Source organism: Perna viridis, chromosome 13 (genome assembly GCF_037379345.1).
Source record: "Perna viridis isolate PV_CMFRI_1.1 ecotype Kerala chromosome 13, ASM3737934v1, whole genome shotgun sequence".
Lineage (NCBI taxonomy): Eukaryota > Metazoa > Mollusca > Bivalvia > Mytilida > Mytilidae > Perna > Perna viridis.
In genome coordinates, this window is record NC_142457.1 from 33752112 (window position 1) to 33773877 (window position 21766).

The 21766-nt window shown below is 32.6% G+C and overlaps 1 protein-coding gene and 1 pseudogene across 2 annotated transcripts in view; both read left to right on the forward strand.

Moving 5' to 3' along the window:
* LOC148600555 (uncharacterized) overlaps positions 1-20919 on the forward strand; it is a 42763-nt pseudogene extending 21844 nt beyond the window's left edge.
* The window catches only part of LOC148600556 (uncharacterized), a 31179-nt gene continuing 30225 nt past the window's right edge, over positions 20813-21766 (forward strand). For both annotated transcript variants that reach the window (XM_088559776.1, XM_088559777.1), the window contains exon 1: positions 20813-20824. The gene's annotated coding sequence lies outside the window, so the exon portion shown is untranslated. The remainder of the gene's footprint in view (positions 20825-21766) is intronic.

The window sequence follows — 21766 nt, forward strand, 5'->3', positions numbered from 1 at the left end:
CTGCTTTCATCTCTAGAAAATTGATGTGTTCTTTCAGTAAGTTGGGGTTCCAGACCCCTGATACTGAACATCCTTCCAGATACCTCTAGATAGAGGTTGGAGGCATCTGTGAACAGAGTCTGATTCGGAATTGGAAAGACAGAAGTTCACCTTTCAAAGTATTCTCCTGAACGGTCCACCATGAAAGATGTAGAAACAATTCCTGAGGAATTATTTGAATTTGATATTTCCAGTTCTGAGAAGAGAATCGTTTAGATAAGAATGAATCTGAATGGCCTGAGAGTAAAGATGAGCTACGGCAACTTGCACAACCTTGGTGAAAACAAAAGGTGCAGTAGAGAGGCCAAACTCTGAAGTGGTAAACCTTGTTGTTCCAAACAAAACGAAGAAATTTCCTGTAAGAAGGACATATTGGAATATGGAAATAAGGGTCTGTCAAATCCTGGGAAGTAGTCCACATACCTTGAAGTATTGAAGCTCTGATAGACCGAATTATCTCCATCTTGAAATGGGGAACAATCAGATAAAGGTTGAGAATGGACAGGTGATGACCATGGTCTCATTCCTCCTGTTTTCTTTGGAACAAGGAAAATCTGAGAAGAGGAACCTGGGTCTGTTTATGAAACAGGAACTTCCTCTATTGCCTTCTTTGTCAAAAGACAATCTATCTCTGTTGATAAAAGAGATGTTTTTTTGCAGATGAATGGTGTTGGACAGTGGAATAGGAACTGGTGAAAGAGGTGGTAGTTCCTTGAATGTTAGAGTTAACCCCTTCCCCCAAATTACTGACAATATCTAACAGGTAATATCTTTCCATTTTTGTTAAACCCCCCCCCCTACTGGGATTTGAGAAAGGGGATTTTCGTAAAAATAACCCTCTGGATTGGGTTTTGTCTGTAATGTACGAGAGGGTATCTTCCTAGGTAGAAGGATTTGACCTCTTACCGCCTTTAAAATTACCTGGTTGGCAGTTAGTAAGTGATCCTTGAACTACTTTTTATCCACCTTCAGTGAAACGCCCTCAGTGAAAACCTTCCTCTCTTTTCTGTGGAAGGATAGGAAGAACCACCAGAAGAAGAACCACCTTTCTTAGAATTATTTCCAGAGAGTGAAACCTTAACATTTATTGGTGATGGAGCATGACTGTGTTGCTTCCGAATCTCCTCAAGAGGCAAACCAAAAAGTATGTCATTCAATGGAAATTTGATCAAAGAATCTTTCAGGCTGTCTGAAACTTTAGCATTATCCAGGATCTCAAACCTTTTGGATAAAGTAAAGTTAGCCAAAGATCCTATAAGTAAAAGCTGAGAAGAGCCTAGAGCTTTATCAACCTGGAATAAAAATGGTTTTACTTCAGAGGAAGAGTAACTCTTTCTGTAAGGGGGCTACAGCAGACAAATAATGTTCTACTGTACCTAGAACATGAGAAGCATTTCTCAGAAGATTTTCAGTTTTAGACCAGACAGACTGAGAAAGACACAGTCCGTCCATAGGCAAAGTTAATAGAAGAAGAAAAGACTTTATCACAAGAATGAACCAACTTACCCAAAGTGAATTGAAAATATCATATTCCCTTGATCGGAAATGATCAATAAAGGAAGTTTTACCAAAATCTCTTACCTTGGAAAAATGAAAGTCATTTGCTATGATACCTTCATTGATAATCTGAAGAGAAGTGGACATATGAATAGATTCTGGAAAACTAGTATGAGACTTAGGTAGGTCGTTAGATATACCACAAGAAGCTCAAAAGTTGAAGTGAGTCTCTTAGGTTTAGGAGGCGACTGAAAAGGCACCTTATTGACATCTCTTATAATGGAGTAGACAGAATCTCTGAGATCCTTCAAAGAAGAAGGAGTATCCTCACTTTCAGCAGTCTTGTTGGAATTGGAATGAGACCGACCAATAACAAAAGGAGCAGGATTACCAACAGAAACATTCAGAGGAACCTGGTCTCTAGTTTCATCTTCTTCACCAGAGGAAAAATTACCTTCCTGACTACCTGGGGCCACTGAGAAATGTTACATCACTATCCTCGTGTTCACTTTCAGAGTTGTGAACTGTAGGAAGTGGAGTCATAGAGGAGTTGGTGTTGGTTGGTTAGCTTTTTTCTCCAAAGCTGCGAGGCGATTGGAGAAAACAACAAACTCAGAAGTTATGGATTGACGAAAGTCATCTAAAATGTTCTTAAACCCATCGAATTAGGGAGAAGAGTTAATAACCTGATTAGTCTGATGCCTAACAGAAGAGGTACCTGCAGTTGTAGGTATAGTAACACTACTAGAAGGCACTGCTACAGAAGGAGCAGGGGTTGACAAACTAGGAGTGAAAGTTTGAGGACCAATAGGTCCAAAGTTGTTACCATAAGGCCAGAAACCTGGAAAAGCCTGACCAGGAAAACCTGGGTAAGGGTAAGCCTGAGGCCAGGGATGTCTTGACCAATACATAGGGTTATTAGCTGAGGAAGGCAAAGTAACACCACAGTAAGGTACTGGAGGCCTAGAACCTGGTAAATTTAGACCCAAAGAAACACCAGGGGAACAGGAAACTGAACCCGTGGTGTCTACTGGCCTAGATACTGTTAGAGTTACCGTATCCTACAACAGGGTCTGTGGAATAGTAGTGTTAGTCCCTGAAGTTAACCCACGTCAGTTGGTTCACTAGACACATTTGGAGTAACCACCTGACTATCGTAAGGTAATGACCAATCCAAAAAAACATCATTGCCAGTAATAAAAATATAAAGGAAAATTCCTCAATAAAAATAAATTCTAATATTACTAAATTATTATATATTATTCACAACAAAATTTAGCACATGTGTCTTCTTGCATGGGCAGAAATTAAATGATGAATAAAGGGTAGATGGCTACTATGAGGTCATCCCATTGGATAATTTTTTCAGATAGGAGATTCCGTCTCCTTGACTTGTGCATATGGACTTAATCATAATTTATGGTGGTAACATATTTATTGTAAAAAACAAATCCGATGGCAAGTTACTCAGAAAAAATGTTTTCAGAACATGGTTTGAATTAGTCTACAAAATTTCACCTCCATCATTGCAAAATGAAACACACTTAAACTAAAAAGCAGGTACAATGTACATTTAACTGTTATCTATTTACTACTGTTTATGTTTATTGTAACAGGAAAAGGTGTGTTTGCAGAAAGGTTTTTCAAGAAAGGGGAGTTTTTGTTGGAATATGACGGGGATCTTATTTCCCATAAAGAGGGAGGTCAGAGATTGGAAAAACATAGCAAGAGATTGGGTTGCTATGTTTTCTTCTTCAGGTCTGGAGGAAAAAATTATAGGTATGTGCAAGCATTTCAAATTCATGTTTTTAGCATGTTGACTACAGCAACTTTAGTAATTTTATGCATTTTCAATAACATGAGTTAGGCATTGTGAACTTAACAGAATATTTAATTTGAAAAGGTCAGCATTAAAGGGAATGAAGCTAAACATTGATTTTGAGTTAATATACAATATACACTGGATGCTAATTGCATATCCTATTTGTCTGAAAAATAATGCAATTAACAGAAATTGTCATTCCAAGGATTAATATCTGATATATTTGTAAGATTCGGAAGTACGATGAGGACGCCAAAGTGCGTTGGTTGCGCTGATCTGCAATGGTCAATGCTGAAGTATGTTGGATGTCTAACGCAAATGCGTGGAAGTGCGTTTGCATACCCAATTCAACTTCGCCATGAATTTTAAGTGCATAAGCGATACTGAAGGTAATTAAAAAAACATAAACTGTTGCTACGGTTTACCAAAGATAGCGTATACTGAAAGTCGTATGTTATGCATCATGCAAACTGTAATAGATATAATTAAAAGATTTACTCGGGACAACTTTGTTATCGTTAAAAATGTGAAAAAAAAATTTTCTTTTTTATAAATTTGATATCATGGATTTTTACCTTTAGAAACAGTAAGACATGCTTTCACCATGAATCGTGGAGCGAATTATATAGTTGACAGGTGAAATAAAAACTGCAATATACGAGTTCAAAGAGAGTATTAAAATGTCAGAGACACAACTTAAGTTCTGGTGGACCAGACTAGCACGTTTCTATTCATATTATGTACAGTCCCTTAATCCATCCAATCTAGACCTCTGTAGAATCAATTATTCTTTGATAACCTTAGCCACAGTGAATAGGATGATACACAGAGAAAAAAGTGCTGTCTAATACTACATTACATTTGTATTTGCAAATTCTACAGGTACTATCGATCATATGTGTTTTATGTAGTACATGTAGTTCATACGCTAATACAGAAGCATTCAAGCTATCCACAAACGTTCTAGAGCTAAGCTAGTCAAAATATGTTCATGTTAAAGAGTACTTGTCCTTCTAAATGAGACTACCAGTTTTTTTTTCAAATTTCCACTTGGTGTAGGAAAAAAATGAAGTAAAATTATTAATTTTGTTTTTCAAATTTCCTCAGTAGTTTGAAGTATGAACGTAGTGGCCAACACATTTCCATGTTGCTATTGGCAGTCAAAAATCATGTCTAACCATCGCAGTTCAGCGTGATCATAAACGCACTTCGGCGTACTACCATTGCACTTCAGCATGACCATCATACCTCCGCGTCCCATCGCGGTTCCGAGTCTTACACATTTTCTATGTTTAAATAGGGTATATTCTTTCCTCATATCATTTTAGAATCCATCTTTAATGTCTTGTCAAAAAAAAGATAAATTTTCTTTGTAAAACTGTTAATCGGTCTCAGTCAAAGAAGTCTGGAAAAAGTCCATGAGAAGACCATGTTTTAGTGTTCATACTGAATAGTATTTTTCAGTTTTTATCATGTGCATTAAACTGTTTATTGTTAAATATGCTTATCATTCTTCATTTAGCATAGATGCAACCTTCTCAAAACAAATGGGAAGGTTTGTCAATGATAGCATTGGTAGAGGTCAAAATGCTGTTATGAAGAAAATTGTGGTAGATGGAAGGCCCCATCTAGTTTTGTATTCAAAGAGAGACATTTGTTAAGGGGAAGAAATTAGGTATGATTATGGTGATGCGAGCCGAAACCTACCTTGGAGACAGAAGTTAAAAGGGAAGAAAATGAAAATTGTAAGTTGACTTAGTATGTTAAAATATGTTATTTTATTACGTATCATGCTCTAGGAAGTTTTTATGCAAGAGGCACCTGTTGAAAACAGAAGATCTAATTTTTCTTAGTTAATGTTAATTTTGTAAATATCATTTTTTAGGTGATGCATAATGGAAAAAAATTGTAACAGTTTTCACTGTCTAAATTGGAAGGAATGCTTAGATATATGGTATACACAGTGTATTGCTTTTGCATGATGACTTTTAACATGTTGCCTTTTTCAAGGTTGGACAGAATTCGACAAGTTGGGTTATTCTTAGCAGGAGTTTAGTTTAAAGTTTTTAGTTTAAACATATTTTATTTGCAAACAAACACATTTGGATTTGACCTGAGTTATTCAAACTCACGTGGTCTTCTCAATACATGGAATATAACACACAATAAATTGTTGAACAAATAATGACAAGTGTAGTGTACAGAAATTGATAATTTAACCTTTTACAACAGTAGGTCCAAATCAGAAAGGGGGAAAAATCATAATTGGGTGTAAAACATTAATAAATAATGAAAAATTAGAAAAATTCCAAAGATATTTAGATAATTCTAAACAGAATCTACCTGATTGCTGAATAAAATGTTGTATTGTTTTAAAGTTGTCAGCATTGCTGGTGTTATCAAGTATTGTGCTACCAGATAAAATCATAGTTATGAAAATCATAGATCTTCACCAGTATCTGGAAGATTGGCTATGGATAATCTACAGGACATTCTTGAAAGAAATGGATACTATCCTCAATATGCCAGCCACAGGTGCATTTCTGGTCAGGCACCAAACCCGCTCTGAACAGATCAGAATTGAGTGTTTTACTCATGTGACTACTTAGCAGTACATAGGGTGTTACAGCTTGTTTACATCTACTGGCCAAAAAATAAAATAAAGTATTTCAAATAAAAGCAAGAATGTTTAAGAGTAATCAAGGGAACCAAGTTTATAGCAGTAATCAAAAGAATGTAATCCAGGGACAAAGACCAGACATGGAAAACAGACATACTCAACAAAGAACATAAAGTATCTTTAAGTGCCATTACAAAGGGGGATATCAAAGAGTAAAAACTCATTGGCAAAAAAATATTTTACATGAACTGATACATGGAAAAACAAACAGACATAAAGCTAATAAACATAGAAACAAGCAGCACACTCCACCACAGACAGGAGGAACTCGGGTGTTTGTGGAGTGTAAGCAGATAATGCTTCTTGCAAGACCTCTGTTATGCTGCATGTCAATAATCATTCCCTGTAAAGAGAAAGAAATCCTAAAAATGAAATATGTTTGTCATTCTGGAAATGCTGTGGTCAATTTCACCAAAAAAAAAAAAAAAATAGTCATAAGTTATGACATCATAACTTGGGACTTATGTTGCACTTCTGACTTTTTGTGAATCGGACTGCCGATACTCCATAATAATAACATTAGGTCATGGTAACGACTGTAGAATTATTGGAGTGATAACAACATAATCACTGTGTGAGTTGCTTATGCCTTAAAAGCAAATCTTTAAAGAGGTAATAAGATTTGTAAGTCTTGTTTCAGTTTTGTTTTCCATACCAGAATTTCCTATATAGAACATATTGAAATCCGAAGACCAATCTCTATTTTATTTTTTCCTACCGAGATCTCAAAATGCTGTATTTTAATGCAAAATCTTCTATTTGTGCATCCGTGCGTCTGAAGCTTGTGGACGCAACTTCTCAGAAACGGCTGAACAGAATTTGACCAAATTTTGTAGGATTGTTTGTCACCATATGTAGTTTACCATACTTAACCGCTATTTTGATTTGACAATTTTTATGGGAGTTATGGGACTTTGTTCATTTTTCACATTCTTTTTTTGTGCATTATTTTTTGTTGTATGAAGAGATGCCAGTAGAAGGTTATATCTTTCACATAGTAGCTGAAGGTAAGTATATCATCTCTTGCTTCCAAGTTGCTTTTATATGGATGGGACCCAGTTGTTCTTGGATAAGTCAAATAATTTTGTTGTCATTGTTGTTGTTTTGGAATCCCTGCTTGTATCACCACATGGACTTATGAAAGCACATAAGTTTTGAATCTGCTATTTATACAAGTGTCAAACATTTGTAATTCAACTTTCTACAGCGGCGGGGGACATATGGCTACACGTAGCATTCTTGTCTTAACACTTTTATCATTAAGAAGTATGTATTTGTCATTCATTATTGGTATTGTTGCGTGAAAAGATTTTTTGATTTTAATACTAAACTCAACGCAATGTAAATGACAAATCTCTATGCATTTCATTGGTAGCTATAGACACATTCTCATGAAACCATGGAGTCACATGACGAGACTTACATACCCTGTAATCTCTTACAACACTAATGTAACCTCCTTATGCTGAGGATCAGAAATGCTCTTACCCATAACAGGATAGTTGACGATATAAACAAAGTTTTCATGTTAATAGATTTTTTTTTAACATTCCTCGATTGTCTATTTTGAGATGAAGGTAAAAATGTGGAACTTAGAATTTTCTATACTTTCTTTTATAACAACCTCTTTTTAGTACTAAAGGAATAGCAAAAGTAGATAACATTGGCCATCAAATTAAAATGGTTTCACAAAGTTTTAGTAATGGACAATTACACCTACCCAATAGTAGCTCTGACATGGATATCTACACAGTCTAAACTTAGTAAAGAACCACTCACTAAGTTCTTATGATCTACAATACATGATTATCATATGAATCATCTGTAATATTATTGTCATAAGTTATGTTGTAGTTTATAATTTATTATATAAATTGAGTAACAACTAACAATAGCCCTTTCTCCAACTAGAGGTTTCTTCTAAGGACTGCCTCATGGTGTGGGGATTTTCAGTTTTATTTTTAAGACCCATGGGTGACTTCAGCTGTTTTGCATTGTTGGAATGGATATTACCTCATTTCTTAATTCTGCTTTCTGATCTATATATGTTAGTAATAAACTGCACTACTCAAAACACTTTTATTCACTAAGTTATGAATACTTATGTATACTATAATATTTTATGATAAAGGAGGAGGATTTGATGAAAAAGGGAGATGACAGAATTCAGACAATATTGCAAGGTAAGGTTATAGTATAAAAATATTCAAAATAAAAAAAAATAGTGGAGTGAGGAAGACTTACACTCATTGTTTATATTTTTCTTATTGCTTTTGTTTGAATTTTTTTAACGAATAATACAAGTAAGGACCTTACTGATAAAGTTTTTTTTAAATAATTTACTTTTTATTTTAATTGATCAAATTATAAAGCCATATGATGTTGTTGATTACGTATTTTTTCCTGGTGGTGATATGGCCTGTAGTTAACTTATTGTTTCATCAAAACAAAATTTCAAGACAACATTTTTTTGATAAAATGATAGTTTGGCTTCTCTATGGTAAGCATGATAATAGCGTTAGTGTTTCTGTATTGAAACTCTCTTCAAATACCTTTAATATATTGTGTATACATTTTTTGCAGAGAGTTGTTCATTAAAAGAAGACACCTTAAAATCTAAAATTAGAGTAAGTATGAGTTGTACATTACTGTCTCATCTGCACCAGGTACGAAATTAAGGTTTTTAGGCTTTAAAGGCATTATTTCTTACCAAAAAGACAAGACAGTTCCTGTTTTTAGCTGTGTGAGATTTTCTTAGGGTCTATATATGTGTACTTTATCATGAAAAAATGGAACATTGAAATAAAGGGAAATCTTATTTTACCATTGAATGTTTGAAATTTCCACAATATTTTAATTTAATCAAGTATAAACAGTTGTTGATTACTTTATTCAGTAAGTGAACCATATTTTACACCAGGTTGTTACATAGCGTTGGCCAGACTGATTTGTCATGATCTGCTGTTCAATGTAGGTCATTTCAATTCAAAACGTTTAATTGGAAAATAACTCAATTCAAGTTAGGAAAAAATCAAACACCAGCTTTTTTTCATGCAAGTTTAGAAATCTCAGACACCATTGGGTATGATATAACAGTTCACTAACAGAGCAGAGCCTTATTAGAGAACAATTAAATCTTACGTGTGGGTGTCCTGAGATTTTGCTATCCTTTTTGTTTCCCCCAACATTATGGTTGGGAGACATATTGCGTATTGATTTTGTCTCGTTTAATCTTACTAATAGGCCTCAAGATCACAAAGTTAGTCATCACATCTTCTTTTAAACCACTCTGCTGTATATCATGACCCTTGATAGGTAGAAAGAACATTAAATAGATCTCAATACCTGATCGAAAAAGTCAGTTTGGGGATGTATGGCTGGCAGGTATTAGGCAGCCTGATGTAATAGGCAGATTGTTTTCAAGTTTAGTTGTGTTTACGAAATGAAGGCTAAATTTGTCTTTTTTTATACCACCCTTGCTTAAAAATGGATGGTATATGGTGATCACATGGTCCTTTCTGTCTGTTTTTCTGTACGTCCATCTGTCACCATTGCAAATTTTTGTGTAATTACCAGGTTATTTTGTTAATCTTTTTCAGATGGTGAAAAGCTGCAGTGTTATACTTAAAAAGTTATGTATTGAAAAGCTTAAAGGTTAGTTAACAAAATCTAATAGTCATATCTGTGAAAGTTTGCTTACTTGATGTATTTGTATGGCTGAACATATACAAATGATCTTGTTTTATATGAAAATCATATATCATATCATACAGGAAATAAATGGGAGTAGTTAAACTAAGGATCTTAGAAATTTGAGAAAATATCTTGGGATAACCAGTTTAACTCTGATTCATTTGTACCAGTAGATTTTAGACCATCTATCATTAACATGACATTAAAAAATAATTCAGTCAATTTCCTCCCTAATAATTGTAAGTTATGGATTTTATTTCTTCAAGTTTTGTGACTATATGGTGATTTCTGTTTTCTTGTATAATACTAAAACACTTCTAGCAATTGTCATGAGACTAAATGCATACTCTTCTGATTGTAATAAATTTCTTTGTAACCATTTTTTAAGGATTGGACTAACAATTGTTATTTGAAAGATTCCAAATGTAATGATATAACTTGAAATAATTAATAGCTAAAACTTCTAGGTGTCACTGACATAAATATGTGCACATTTTGTGTTTGGTAAAAGAGGTACTCTGCTGAAACCTAATACATGTATTAGTGGTCTTTTAATGGTATATTGGCATTGTTGTCCACTTTGAAAATGTTTCCTGTTTTAAGTTGCTGTCCTTGTAAGAATCATGCAAAATCTGAAAAATGTGATACAACCAAAAAAGGGTACATATTTTTATTTTTGTAATTAAGTTGTTTTATGGGTCTATACTATGAAATCTGTAATTATTCATTCAAATGTGCCTGCTCTTAGGAGATAATTGACATTGAAAATACAGTAGATTCTGTTGAGTGTCATTTACAGAGTTATCTTTCTTAATTTGAAATCTACAGTGCATTCTATACAATTTTTATCTCCTAAGAGCATGGGTTATATGTAAAACCGCATGTTTATTTCTGTTTACTATGACATTTCAAACAATATATCAAAAATAAAAATATGTAGGCTTTTTACCCATGAATCACATTTTGCGTGATCCTTAGCTGGAGTGCTACTTAAAGTCTGCATCTCTGTTGTTGTTATTCGCAAACACTTGGACGGTTCAATAAGTTGAATACTAATAATTTTATATTGATTATAAAAAGTTTTAATTTCAAGTGTAATGGTCTGTTGTTTTGCAAGTGCTAAAAAGGAACCAAAAACAAGTATGTCATAAAATTTAGTATAATAAAATTTTAGTGTATAGATGACCACACAAAGTGAAATGTTTGTTTCCGGGCAATGGCACTTGTAAACATGTGGATCTCTATGAAATTGTATCACACGATTCCATATCACAAAAGGAAGGTTTTGAGTGAGTAGTGTAGCTCATTTACTGTTTAGAAATGAAGGTTTAAGACTAATAGCTAGTACATAACAATTGACATTTTTTAGAGAAAAAGATGATCATTGGTGGAGTGTCAGGTACTTTCAGGCCACCTGAAATGGTAAGTGATAAAATTTATATAGACATATATCATAATGACCTGCTAGTTATACCAAAAGCAACAGAGCTGCGGAGAGTGTATTGTTTTAATGTATCAGTTTATTTATCGCAAGTGGTTTAATTTGTCTTTTAAGTTGAGGGCATGCTTTTGAGCTTGCACACTTAAGAGCTGTCATTTCAACCGATTTCCTGATCAATAGTCTGAGTATTAAAAAATAAAGCTTATACATTAATAATGAAAATAAAAAACACAAGAAAACAAATAAATAAGATAAATAAAATACAATACACAAAAACACACTGGTTGGTGGTCATCATCATAGAAAACTGTTAAAGCTTTATAGACAGTATCCAAAAGATCACACATGTGTTCAGTGGTTATAATGTAAGGCAGAACTATTATTTGGTAGCCTACTGGTACCTAGCTTTGTAATGAAATTGGAATCACACCATTTACATTACTGAGAACACTTCTTTGCAGATCCATATACATGCAATTAAATCTTATTTAAGCAAGAAGATGTAGTCCCTGATCTATCGGTAGAACCAGAACTACAACGAGAATCAGAACCACTTTCTGCTGACCAAACTGTATCTGTGAGTTTATTATCCTGAATACAAAACCTTTTGACTATTTTGTTAAAATAGTCAAAAATTGCCATTGATGACCTTTGATTGAATGAATGTTTCATTTGAAGAGAGTTTTCTTTTTCTGGATTATTTATTGATATACATGTACATAGTTAACTTAAATAAATTGAGAACTGAATTTTATATTAGAAGAAAAAAACTGAATAAATTGAGTGCCAACCACAAGAAATGTGCTATAATCTCTGTCAAATCTGTTAGTCTCAGTTTTTACCTGATTTCTGAATCAAAGCTACATGCATATCCTGGAAATTGGAATGGCATTTAAATAAAATTTATCATAAATTGGTATAATTTTTTTATGAATCGAAATTGGATGCAAAATATGGTATACTGCTCTGTTTTGAATTCTGCATTGCATTGTGACATTTGATACTTATGTTATGACATCAAAACATCTTAAGTCACAAAGGAAACATCATGTTTTTAGAAGAATGGAGATTAAAGCAATTTCAAGTATATCTATTCACCATTACAAACATATTAAGTGGAGAAAGATAAATAATGTCTCACTGCAGTTAATAAGGGATCTCAAGATAATTTTTACAGCGATATAATACTTTTTATAAAAAAATGTAGCTCATGGTAATTAGATTAATGCAAATAAAACTTATTTCAGCAAGGAGAAGTAAATCTTAACTCATTGGAAGAAACAGAGCCACAGTGTGGGACAGAACAACTATGTACAGACCAATGTGGATCTGTGAGTTTAAAAGTCTGAATACATAACTTATTTTTCTCAACAAAATGTTAAAATTTGGCATATAGATATCAGATATTTCGTTTAATAAATGTTTTTTTATACTACTGCAAAGGATTGTGGTTGTATAATTGTATGATGCTACAGTTGTCATTGTCAGTGCCATGGTAAGTCTGTTTTTCCTTGCTTTCTTAATCTCAGCTATATTTTGTAAATAGGAAAGTTATTTAAACACTAACATCTTGGAACAGTAAAATTGATAATAAATTAAAGTGATTTTTATTGATCTGAAAATGGATGCAAAATATTGATTACTACTCAGTACTAAATTCTGTACTACAACTATGAGTAAAGCGACATGTGATACTAATGTAAAGACATCAAAATATGTTATTATCTGTAGAAGTACAATTATAGTCAGAATGGTATACTGTTGTTGACAGTATTTTTGAATGCTTAAGTATTTAAGAAGAATTATCGGTATGTAGTGTAAAGAAATTTGAAACATCTGTTCACCATTACAAACTGTGTAGGTGGAGAACTCACTGCAGTTAATTAGGGTTCTCAAGACAATTGCTAATTTTATAAAGGAAGAATATCTTATTTTATCTAATAATAGCTTATGCTTATTGGATTCATGTAACAAAAACTTATTTCAGCGAGGAGATATGGTAGAAACAGAGCCACAGTGTGGAGGGAAACCACCGTCTCCTGACCAATGTGTATCTGTGAGTTTAATATTCTGAATACTAAACCTGTTGTTTTTGGCAAAATGCTCAAACATGGCATGCAGATATCACCTCTGGTTTAACAAATGGTTTTTATACAACTGCAAAAAATGTGTGGTTGTATAATTGTTTTATGCTATCATTGTCATGGTTCTCTTCATATTTTACTGACACTTTGTTTTTAGAAGAATATTTAACTTTAACAGTGGTCTTTTAATCTTTATTAAATTTAAGAAAAGTAAAAAGTTCCAATCTGCAAAAGGAAGGTTTCATATTGACTTTGTGGCTTATGAATCCAAACGTTTTAGAATAAGATACCAGAAAGGGACAAAAAACAAGCATTTTATGGAACTCAAATATATAACTCCACTTAAAGAACAGGAATATCTTTGTTAGTGTTCCACAATAATAATCTACATAACAATAGTCAGACTGGGATTTAATTTCGGAGTTAAGATTTGAAAATTTTAGAAACAAGGTCCCAAATAGGGGGGCGGAAACATGTATTTTCCTGATATTCAGGCAATGCAACTTGACTATTAATGAAGTGTTCTCTTTGAAACTAAATTACAATGTGCTTTACCACCAAAGGAATACTTGGATTGATTTTGGAGATTTTAAAAGACTTTAACTATTTTAGAATTAGGAGCCAAAAAAGGCCAGAAACAAGCAGTTTCAATACAGCTGGACAATTTCTTGAGTAAAAGTGAATGGATCTCAAATTAATTTTACTACAAGGTGCCATTCCACGAAAGGATTTGACTTTAACATCAGTGCCCTGTAAAGCATTTTATTGTTTATTTAAGCAGAACTATTCCTGGGAAGTTATTCATTTTCTTGTTGGTTTGTAAATACACACAGTTGACTAAAATTGAGAGCTGAATATCGAATTATTATCAAACTGAATAAATTAATTTTCAACCATAAGAAATGTGCTTTAAACTCTTTCACACTTGCAAGTCTCGGTTTTTCCAAGATTTCTTAATCTCAGCTATATTTAGAAATGGGAAAGTTTAAACACTAGCATATAAAAGACCAGCACTAACATTTTTTCATCTGCTGAAATCTGAATTATAACTGACAGTGGCTACTGGAGCCTTGTTCTTAAGTCAGATGCTTACTTTGTATAGAGATGGAATACTTTTTGTAAAAAAAAGAATTGCTCATGAAATTGGTTTCATGCAACTTAAACTTATTTCAGCAGTATGAAGTTTTCCCTGATCCATTGCTAGAACTAGAGCCACAGTGTGAGTCAGAGCCATTGTCAGCTGCCCAATGTGGATTTGTGAGTTTAATACAAAACTGTTCTTAATAGTTTACTCAAAAATGGCCTGCAGGTATCACCTCTAGTTGAATGTTTTTGTTTTTTGATGGTTTGTAAATCCACACAGTTTACTTGAAATTATGAGCTGAATGACAAATTACAGTCCATGTATGGGATAAACTTCCCACTTGGCTCATCCCCCATTCCGCATTGCCCAATCCCATATTCCCCATTGCCCCATACCCCATCCCCCATTGCCCTATACCCTATTCACTATAGCCACATTCACCATTGCTCCATCCCCTATTGCATCGACTTATTTCTCGTTGTCCAATGCCTTTCCCCATTTCGAAAAAAAAAAAAATTAAGTAAACGTTTTATCAAACACATATAATGCATTAGGATGCAGAAAGTTTTGTGCAATCAATATTGATTTTAGAATCTCAACGTCAAGTTTGAGAATTACTGAAATCATGCAATATTTACATTGTTTACATGTATCATCGCCACTCCGAGCTGCATGAGAAATAATCATGCTATATTTTTATAATTATAGATATATGTAAAAATTGTGAATGAACTTTATTCTTAAAATTATTCTTAGAAATGTTAAAATTGTCCAGATAAAGTTTATGTTGATTGTTGTTATAAGTTACATATTTCAAACCAAATTCTTGAAAATGAAATATTTTTGCAAATTAAATGATTGCATACACTTGAAATATCCTTAATAGTCTTATATCATTGTTTAAAATGTTAAAATTGTCAAAATCAGCATTATATGTGTTGCTTTGATACATTTATTTCAATCCAATTTCTCAAAAATGACATATTTCTGCAGATTGTAAGGGTGTGAACTATTTTAATTTCAATAATGGTCCCTAATTATTGTTAAAAATATTAAAACTGGCAATATTAGTATCCCTTTGGTGGATGCAACACTCATATTTCAGTCAAAAATCTTCAAAATGACATATTTTTGCAGAGTGTATGTGTGATAACACTTTTAATATACCTATTAGTCTAAAATTATTGTAAACAATGTTAAAATTGTCTATGTCATTATTATGTTGATGGCTGTGATACATATATTTCAGACCAAATTGTTGAAAATGAGATTTTTTGCAAATTAAATGAGTGTGAACACTTGAAATTACCGTTATGGTCTTATATTATTGTTTAAAACGTTAAAATTGTCAAAATAGGCATCATATGTTTGGCTGGGACATATTGATTTCATTTGAATTACCCAAAAATGACATATTTCTGCACATTGTAAGGATGCGAACAGTTTAATTTCAATAATGGTGTAAAATTCTTGTATAAAATATTAAAAATGGCAATATTATTATTCTTATAACATTTATCTGCCAATTGAAAAGGAATCAACATTTCATTGTATTTTTTAAATATTAAAATCATATGAGTGTCTCCAACACAAAATTATTTCAATATGAATTTTCAAAAATGATTTACGTTTAGATATTGTGTGAGTGCGAACATTTTCAATCTATGATGACCAGAAATTAAATTTGTACAAATGCACTTCCTGTTAATATTTTAAAAAAATGTCAATGAATAATGAGCTGTGACACCTGTAATAATTAAAAATTACTCTGAAACAATCTTGTTTAAAAACTATTTAAATTGCTGTCATAGAATTATGATAGGTACGTTGCTAGCGGTAAAAGGCAGAACAATTAGTTTGATTGACTAACCAAAATTATTCCCTCTCCCCATTCCCATTGTCCTATGCATTTACCCCGTTCCAAATGCCACATTCCCAATTGCCCCATTCCCCATTGCCCCATCCCCCATTGCCCCAGTGCCCTATTACCCATTCCCCATTCCCCATACCCCATTGCCCAATACCCCATAAAATTGCAAGTTTATCCCATACAGGCACTGTAAGTATAAAAAATCTGAATAAATTAGTGTCAAGCAGAAAAAATATTCAATAGACCCTGTCTCACCTGTAAATATTTGTTGAATCTTGGTTATATCCTACAAATTTGAATATAATTAAGATTGATGCTAATAACGTAAGATTTGTATGAATGAAGACTTTTTGCTGCCCTTATTTATTTCAACTAAATAATCATAATAAAAGCATATGATTAAGCTTGCTATTAAACCTGGTTTAAACTGCCATTTCCAATGAAAATGCCTGTATATTATTAATTTTTCATTTATATACAATATTTTGAGTAAAACTTATTCTATCGTTTAGAAATTTTAACACATTGTTCCTATGTCTGGAGAGGTTTCCATTTGACCATGCATCTTTCCAGTCAAACTTGTTGACACAAGTCCAATGAAACTGTTTGGCAAATTTACTTGAATTGTGTTGGATAGTTTGGATGGTCACCATTTGTTGTTGCCATTTACATTCATATTATGCAGCCAATTTAACAGGAGTTATGGAACATTTGAACTAAACTTGTTTTGGCCTTCGTATAGACCATAAGGCTTGTAACACATTCTTTCTGTAGGTATGTCGTATGGTAGAATCTATTTCCAGAAAAATTTGACCACAACTTCCTATTTACTGAGGACTTTGTTTATTTTCTTTGTATCGTGATTGAAAGTGGGGGTATCAATAGTGAGCCATCGCACACAGATTTCTTGTTTTTTATTTGAAATCCTTATACAAATTCCTGCCTGCATATGTCAATCATATTTCAGATATTTTATACGGGTTTTGAGTTAAGGCAAACACAATTTTCCTGATGAAAATCCCTGCCTGACCATTTCTATCAGAATAACATCTGTTGTACTAATTTCGTTACTGTATTATAGGCAAAGGTTTTTGATAAGCAGCCATTATGTTCATCTTTAGTTCAATTGAATTTCAAATTTTGCATCAGAACCAGTTATTTTGTCCATATTGAAATTTAAGTCCCTATGCGTAAGTGTGTCAAAAACTAATACTGTGTCCACATTTGCCCCAAGTGTACAGAGTACAAATTTGCTGCACTCTGTGAACTCTTCATTTTCTTATTGTTTTAAAATACTCACGAGTAAACAATTGAAAGGCATAATATGTTTCAATAAAGAAAACTTAGGTTAAGAAAAGTCAATGATTATGTACATAATCTGCATAATGTTGCACCTGTGAAATACAGTTTTTGCAAAAAGTCTTAACCTAGGCAATGTCCTGGAAATAGGAATATTTTTTTCAGTGTATCAATTGATTGCAGTCAATATTGTACATATCATTGCAAATTATTGTAAATGTTTCATAATTTGTATTTTTTTTATTGTTTAGGCTAGTGATCAAGATGATTTAACTAAGTCTTTTAAAGAGACAATGGAGTCTCATTCTGAAAAAGTATTTAGTTGTACAGCACTGCATAAAGTGACATTTGAGGAAATAGTACATGCATGTGAGTATAAGGTTCTCTGATCTTAGATAGAAATCACATCACCTATTTAGGTTAAACTTAATATTAGCATAAAAATGTAAATAACCATTTTCATCTTTGGTCATGTCAGATAACATATTATTTTCAGAGAATCAAAGCATTGGGGTTCATTTCATTGCACATTTTATACATATGAAATGTTTAATTGGACATTTAAGAGAATTTTTGCAATATATGATGTACCCACTTACACAATAAAAAAATATTAACCAATATTTGACTTTTTTACAAATGTAACTTTTTCTTCAGGTATTTTGGAAGTTTGGAAGTGGCCAAGTGTGGAGCAGAATGAGGTGCTTAACAAAGTTGACAACAGCACTTTAACTTTAAACAGTTTGCATTCCCTGAGAGAATTCTTACCAGATGAGGTAATTCTTTCTTATGAAAAGACCTATTTTAGGAAATGCAAATATTCTTTGAAATCAGGCTTAGTTATGAATGAAAATCTATCTAAAAAAATTGAGTATTTAGTTTTGGTTGTTACTCACCTGTCAATGAGTTGTCTAGGTTTCGATGCTCTGTGGTGACAGTACAATTTTGTGAGGTAAATCATAGTCTCTCATTAAACCTAAAACTTCCATGACATCTGTAAAACTATTGGGCTAGTTGTGTTAAGAGTTGTTTTTGGTATGAAGACCCTTGAGGTTTTGATGAATTGAAGAGTTGTTCTTGACTGGTTTCATTCTGGTCAGAATTATTAAATGCTAAACTTTTAATCACAACCAAAATTGAGAGCTGTATCAAGTTAATATATATTGTGTCCACAACTGTCTGTGGTGATAGCTAAGCTTTTTATCATTTATGTTGTTGAGGTTAGGAAAGTCTCATATGTTTTTAAAGGTTATTTAAATTTTATATGTGTTGATAATTGTTTTCAGATAATTGATGCTTACTTACACAAATTGGCAGCAAATGCTGATAAAACAATATTGATAAACAATAATGACTGTAATAGCTGGTAGATAATTGGTTGTTTAAGGTTTGAAAATTTAAAATGTCAGTTTTAAAGATAATTCTAGTCATTTTGCAAAAATGTTACAAAAAGAAAGACTTTTGAATATAATTATACCCCCACTATGAAGAAGAGAGGGGTATACTGTTTTAGCTCATTCAGTCATTCTGTAACCTAATTTTCAGCTTCAGCTAGTGGTCCTATACTGCACTTACCAATTTTAGTCTTGTAGGGCAACTACTTTATGTTTACTGACTTAGTCTTTGAACATAAATGATCAAATGAAAAAATTTTGTAACATTTTTCTTGGTAACAACTGATCATAGCCACTTGATATTTGGTACATTATATGCAGCCTCGGCTAAAGGTCATACACATCGCTTTCAGATTCAGGTCTTGTACTTCCTGTTTACCTACTTTGGGAAGAATACATCTTGGGGAAGGGGGAAAGGGGGGTATACTTGTGAGCAGTAGCTTGCAAATCTCTTTTTTTGGTGAAGATCCTACCTATGCTTTTTATAATGCAATTTCTCCCCTACGATGGTTTTTATGTGGGAACTAAGCATTTCTTTATCTTGCTGAAAAGTTTTCCTTTTCTTCCTGTTTGTGGACTTATGGAGTTAGTGTTTTTATTTGTTTCGTCCAGAATGGATGTTGTGGGATCAACCTAAGGCCTTATTTATGTTTTAATGTATGTTTTAAAGAGTCAATGCTTTCTGTTAACATGCAATATTGTTGATATGTTATAACAAAACACGGACTAAGTGACAATACTTTTCTGTTGTTGTCTCTTTTCTTTTATATGCTAGCATATAAAAGGTTTAGACTAGTACAACTCAATTGATCATGAAGTTTCTGCCATTGCAACAACCAATTCACTTAAATACTGAAAATGTTATATTTATTTTTATTAGATAAATTTTGATGAATATAACTACATTATTGGTGCGGTCAATGATGGTCAGAATCACTGGATTTTATTGGTATGTAGAAATTAAATATTTATTGTATGACTATGAAGCATTTGTGTCATAACCTATATTGCAATCACCTTGTTAGTCTGTCATTCTCTCAATTGCACTGTTCATATTACTTAATAGATTTCGCAGCTTTTATGAGAGAGAATGCAATGCAGCATAAAATTGCGGGAGATTTTGTGTGATGACATTATCAACATAATTTGTTATGTTATAATGTTATGTTAAAAGTAAAACAGAGGATTTTGAATATTTTTTTTCAAAACTATAAATACATGATATATACAAATGAATCAACCAAATGAATTATACATGTATTCACATAGGTGATGCTTGGTATGGCATAAAATAGATTTTGCCTTGTTCCAATGTTCATCACAGGCATGTCAATGAGTCTGGTTTTGATGGACCTGCTTCCATCTTTAAAAATACAAACAATAGTAGTAAAGCCTACCCTTGCTCCCTTCACATAAAATACTGTGAGTAGGGGTATTTAAAGCACGATATAGCATGCAACATCTTGTTTCATTTGGTTTACTCGTATTGATGTTATGCAGTAATTAGGGCCCTTACAGCAAAGTTACTAAGGGTGCATTATGTATATTGTCTTTGACAGTGCTATCTGTCTATCATTCTGTTCAGATATACTCACTACACTGATTTAAGTAGTTGTTCTTTGCATTTTGTTTTGATCAAAATAAATTGTATTTAATTAGTGAGAATAATATGTTTAATTGGGTTGACATGCCTCCCCATGAAATGTTCCTGAGCAAAGTGTCTCATTGTGTCGTACTAGTACTTAGCACTAGTTAGATTAATAAAATGTTCTTAACCTGAAATGCATGTGAGGATGTCATCTAGATTATCCTATTTTTTTCATTTTGTACAGGTAATTTGTCCAGAACAGAGGATTATTTTTTATTATGATCCATTGGGAGCATCATACCTGGAATTGCATTCCTTAATGGAGAATTGGTTGTAAGTATGCATTAATGTGATTAATAACCATATACATATCAACATTGATATAAGAATTGTACTATTGATTTATTGTTTTTTCTTGAAAAAAAATAGCCCAGACTTAAATTATTCTGAAAAAAAAAAAAAAACAAAACAAAAACAAATCACAATTTTAAAAGTTATATTAATACGCTCCAGGAGGGACCATTTATGGTTGTATTATCAACTTGAATCTGTATACTTCTGGCAAGAAAAAGCATCAATATCCAGTTTGTACCTGCATTTTTAGGAGCTGAAAAACAGCATAATGGCAGCTTCGTTTGTGTATGCTTGTATATGTTCGATTGAGAGCCAATCCAGTCTTGGAAAATATTTACTAGTTTTGATAATTAAATACAAATCAAATCATAGCTTTTCCAGGATAGGGTTGGCCATACAGTCTGCAGTACGGCGCCCAGTTGTTTATGAAAATTATGTTATCAATATTACCAATAATTCTCGGATCATGAAAATTGTGAAACGAAAATGATTGATAAAAGAAAGAATGGAAAGGAAACAATTCGATAAAATGAATCAAATCGTACTAAAAAACATAATAAAAATATTATTAAACGATACAAAACAAAACAGTAAAGCAAAACTAAATTGAATGTAAAAAAAATCTTTTAAGGCATTTTGCAAATTATAAGAATTATAATGTTTACCAGTGCCGGACAATGCAACCCAAAGATATTTTGGACCATGACAACCAATAATTCCTTATGAATACTGGACATTTTGGCCAATAGACATATCATTTATGGAAAATTATGGAAGTTGTTTTTAATCAATGTTTCTTCAGGAGCGTTACAAGGTTTCACCTTCATCATATTATTTAACAAGAATGGATATGGTGAATATGTCAAAGAGACAACAACACCACCAGTATGATAAATGTCAGCTCAAGGCCATCTATACCTC